Genomic DNA, 5,605 nt, shown 5'->3' with positions numbered 1-5,605 from the left:
AATATTAAACTGTAAATATTCTCTAAAAAATAATTTTAAAATGCAAAATAATTGGAAAAATCCAAAAACTCTTTTTTTAAATATTTTTTTCGAAACTTAAATTAACTATAAAAAAATTAAAAAAAATAAAAAAAATACGTATCACGGTCTCACAAAATATAGATGGTCTCAAATTAACCTAACCCTATATATATATATATATATATATATATATATATATATATATATATATATATATATATATATATATATATATATATATATATATATATATATATAAACAGAGAGAGAGAGAGAGAGAGAGAGAGAGAGAGAGAGAGAGAGAGAGAGAGAGAGAGAGAGAGAGAGAGAGAGAGAGAGAGAGAGAGAGAGGAGAGAGAGAGAGAGAGGAGAGAGAGAGAGAGAGAGAGAGAGAGAGAGAGAGAGAGAGAGAGAGAGATAAATTTGACTATACCAATTTTTTTATTGGCGTGGGGCTGAACACTCGTCCATTGGGTTTTTGCAGGAGCAGATAACAGAAGACATAGGAGAACTACCACGAACAAAGTAAGACCAATGAACTTCATTTTACGAAAATATGTTTAGAGCTGATCATAATTTCGTCTATTCTTATAGAAGTGGGGAAATGTAATTATGTGAAGTGTTGACTTTAAGAATCATAAAATCAAAATAGATATGATATTATATTGAATAAATATATAATATAATTTTATTATTTCTTGAAAGTCACGTGATTCTTTGCATGAAAATCATTAGTTTTGTAGTCATTAACAAATGGTTTTTTTTAATGCATTTTTAAATAAATGGTGCTAAAAGAGATCCTTTTTAAGGCTTTTCATTGCATGACATAGATTGTACTCGAGGTGGATTGCAGCGGTAAAAAACTAAAAATGGGTTTAAGTAGAAAATATTCTTTGAGTAACAATATAAATTTAGAAGAACTCATAAATTTTACGGATCAAAGTCATATATATAAATTTAGAAGGGCTTAAATTATCAAAGAACAAAAATCAGAGACCAAAGGCATTTCGAGAAAAATGCTTCAAAATAAAAGGAAACATAAAACTTTTACGCCGAAACGTAGATATAGTCAATAGATGGGAAATCATACCATATATAGTAGAGCGGACGAGCATTTTCAAATCTGAGAGGTGAATATCACAATTTAAAATCTGAGAGGTGAATATCACAATTTATAAAGCTGAACGTGGTAATTATTAAAAAAATCAGATTATAATACTACCGGAAGGTAAAGAGTCCTAAAAAAAAAAAAAAAAAGACAAAATAATGGAATATATGGTATGCATTTTTTTGGGGTTTCAGTCCAAACCTCGATTTTTTTTAGATTTATGGTCCTTTTGGCCTAGTTTGTACGTAGAATTGGTCTCCCGACTTAACTTCCGTTAAGTTTTTTGCTGTTAACCCCCTCATGTGTCTCCCACATGAGGGTATATTTGTTTTTTCAATTATAAGGGACCATTTTTGCGCCTAAAAAAATATATCCCTGTTTTTAAAAGAAAAAAATTAATACCTATTTTTTTAGTTTAACAATTAAAAAATAAAAGTGGTCTCTCTCTCTCTCTCTCTCTCTCTCTCTCTCCCTCTCTCTCGTTTCACACATAAACATATAACCAGATGAACTCATTCATCCTCCATCCCACTCTCTTAGATTTCCTGAATCTCCAAATTCACTCCCAATGTCCTCTTTGTCTTCCTCAATAGCATGACAGGAACCATTCTCTTCACCTCCAACTTACCCAACCACAATTAAACAGAAGATCAAAAGGAAAAATCCCAATATATTTCAATCAACATGGATCCTCCATCCTCCACCGTATCAGATCTTTCAACGTATTCAATCTGACCCTGACGCAACCCCTCTTTTGCCACTACCTGATCATGAATCGGATCATGTTGAGCCGATGATCACATCCCCCATTATCATCAACAATCAACTACCCTTGATGTTAAAGAACAAATAGAATATTAATCGAGACTACAAACCTGAATCTTTGATCTGCCTTAACCTTTCTCTATCTGTAGTTATTTGCTTCGATTTATATTTCTTTAGAGTAAATTACATGTTTGGTCCTTGTGGTATGCTGATCTTTTGCTATTCATTTTCATTGATATGCTGATTTCAATTAACCTTGATCCTCTGGTCATCATTTGTTCATCATCTTTACGTAGAAATATGAATTGATTTCAAAGCTCAAGAAATCAAACAAAAAAAATGATGTGTACAGTTTGGGTGTGATTGTGTTGATCTTTGTGACCTACTTTCGCAACAAAGAGAAACTAACGAAATAAGGAAAGGATTTTAACAGACCTATTCGGACTTGGAGTGCTAGATTCTAACTACCATTCATTTATTCCTTATCTTGTTGATCACGTTAACCGCCAGTTGAAAGATGTTATACAACACCCAAGCGATGACTGGAACTTCAGAAAGCTCATTTACACAGGTGCTCAATCGAACTGATTAGGGAAGAATAAGATCGAAAGCAACAAGGGCTGCTTAAGCATTGATTTGCGAAAGAGAATGAAGGAAGGAATATCCGAGGGAAACAGGTAAGTTGCAGAAGCAACTTCAGTAAGGAAAGGTGCGAAGATGCGATGAAGAACTGAAGGAGGTGGCGAGGCTGCTCCATGATGAGCCACATCGTGGTTTCTTTCTCGTCATCGATAACAACGATTCGGAAGGGAATCAGAGTAGCTGCAATACCAACGATTGAGGTGAAGTGTTTGGGGTTGTGCTTTTTCGACTGTAGGAGGGTTGTAGAGGTGTTGAACATCGATTGCAGTCGTCGAGAGGGTTGTAACTCCTCTTGATCTCGCCGGAAACAGCCATCCCATGGCGTGTTTGTTTGTTTGATGCTCAACAGGGGATTTTGCGTTATGCTTCTTCAACGATGGTGTTTGGGAAGAATAAAAGGAGAGAGAGAGAGAGAGGGGGGGAGAGAGAGAGAGATTATATTTTTTAATTATTAAAATAAATAAATAGGTTCTATTGTTTTTTTTTTTAAAAGGAGGATATATTATTTTCAGATGCAAAAATGGTCCCTTAGAAGTTAAAAGACAAATATACCCTCATGTGGGAGGCACATGAGGGGGTTAAGAGCAAAAATTTAACGGAAGTTAAGTTGGGGGACCAATTCTACGTACAAACTAGGCCAAAATGACCATGAATCAAAAAAAGTCGAGGTTTGGACTGAAACCCCAAAAAAATGCATACCACAGGGACCATTTTTGCAATTTTGTCCAAAAAAAAGTTGAAGTGGCCATTTAGAAAGTTTTTTCAAAGTTGAAAAGGGTACAAGTATTATTTTAAAAAGTAAAACGCATAAAAGGCCATTGTACAAACTAAAAGGAAAAAGGGAAAATGACATAAAAGTCTTTAAGTTTTCACAAAAATATCGGTTTTAACCTTCGACGTGTTTTATGTCCAATAAAGTCCGAAGTTTTGTTTAATTTGTTCATTTTTACCCTTGTAGCCGGTTTCCAGGTAACCTACCGGTTACCTAGGTTACCTAATGCCAGTAAAGCCCTTAAATTTTCAAAAAATGTTTGGATTTACCCTTAAGTTTTTCAAAAATGTGTAAATTTACCCTTACCTTGGTTGTTGTTATTGTTGTTGTTATTATTATTATTATTATTATTATTATTATTATTATTAATACATTTTAATTGTATAAAAATATTTTATACATACATTTTTAAATGTATAAAAATATTTCATACATTTTTAATACATTTTTATACATATTATTATTATTATTATTATTATCATTATCATCATTATTATTATTATTATTATTATTATTGTTATTATTATTGTTATTTTTAATACATTTTTAAATGTATAAAAATATTTTTACTAATATAAATATATTTTTTAAAATATATATACTTGTATTTAATATTTATATATATTTGAATGTCCATGTATTCCTATAGAAATGTATTTATATATTAAAAATGTATTTATTTGTATTTTGTAGGTATAAATATAAATATATATTTATTTCATATAAAAATATATTATATACATATAAATATAAAAATATGTATTTATACGGTTTATATTATATAAAAATATAATTCTATGTATTTGTACATATTACCAAACATAAATATGTATTTATTATTAAACATCATACTAAATAGATAAGCAAAATAAATATTTATTAATTAGAAACATAACGTAACAATTATAAAACCCTTGTAAGTATTAGAAAACCTCAGTAAAAACACTTGATTACAGATAAGATTTACTATTTTTATACAATTAAAAATGTAATAATAATAATAATAATAATAATAATAATAATAATAATAATAATAATAATAATAATAATAAGTGTAAGGGTAAATCCAAACATTTTTTAAAAACCTAAGCGTAAATCCAAACATTTTTGAAAATTCAAGAGCATTACTAACATTAGGTAACTGATAGGTTACCTACAAATCGGCTACAAAGATAAAAAAAACAAATTAAACAAAACATCGGGCGTTACTGGACATAAAACACGTCCAATGATAAAACTGATATTTTTTTGAAAACTTAAGATCTTTTCCGTTATTTTCCAAAAAAAAAGTAACAAGAATAAAAGGCACATAGACTAAATGATAAAAAGGGTAGTCGTGCTATCACTTTTTTTTTAGAATAGATAAATTTTCAATTAAATTGATATTTCTTTTTTTATTTTTAATTATATAATTTTATCTTTAATTAATTAGTTATTTAATATGAATACTATTATATATTAATTATTAGTTTTATTATTATTATTATTATTATTATTATTATTATTATTATTATTATTATTATTATATATATATATATATATATATATATATATATATATATATATATATATATATATATATATATATATATATATATATATATATATATATATGGGAGCGTTCAATCGAGAACATTTTCTCCGCAAGAACATTTGAGAAGAAATTTGGACCACACAATTTTTTAATTAAAATTGTAAAATAATATTTACTTAAATAAAAAAATAGTTACAAACAATTAAAAAACTCACTAACTAACACCACTCACCACCCAACCACCACCACCCGCCACCACTACCACCCACCACTATCACTACCCACCACTATCACCACCACCACCACCACTCGCCACCACCATCACCACCAACCACTATCGCCACCCAACCACCACCACCACCCATCACTACCCACCACCACCAACCATTACCCACCACCACCACCAACCACAACCCACCACCCATCACTACCCACCACCACCAACACCCGCCACCACCACCACCATCCACCACCTAACCACCACCACACGCCGCCACCACCCACCTCCACTACCCATCACCACCACTCGCCGCCACCACTAACAACCACTACCTACCACCCATAACTATCCACCACCACCAACCACTACCCACCACCAACACTACCCACTACCCACCACCCGCCACCACTACTTATCATTACCCACCACCACCCATACTACCCACCACCAACCACCACCCATCACTACCCACCACTATCACCACCACCCGCCACCACCATCACCACCCACAACTATCACCACCCAACCACCACCACCACCTCC

At 31.6% G+C, this 5,605-nt stretch overlaps 1 long non-coding RNA gene across 1 annotated transcript in view; it reads right to left on the bottom strand.

Moving 5' to 3' along the window:
• LOC128128530 (uncharacterized) overlaps positions 1-622 on the bottom strand; it is a 3,462-nt gene extending 2,840 nt beyond the window's left edge. The window contains exon 1 of the long non-coding RNA XR_008226516.1: positions 455-622. This is a non-coding gene — a long non-coding RNA (uncharacterized LOC128128530). The remainder of the gene's footprint in view (positions 1-454) is intronic.
• Between the last annotated feature and the right edge of the window lie 4,983 nt (positions 623-5,605).

This window comes from Lactuca sativa, chromosome 1 (assembly GCF_002870075.4).
Source record: "Lactuca sativa cultivar Salinas chromosome 1, Lsat_Salinas_v11, whole genome shotgun sequence".
In the NCBI taxonomy this organism is placed as follows: domain Eukaryota; kingdom Viridiplantae; phylum Streptophyta; class Magnoliopsida; order Asterales; family Asteraceae; genus Lactuca; species Lactuca sativa.
Note: the sequence above shows the minus strand (reverse complement) of the source record. Positions and strands in the feature narration are given on the sequence as shown.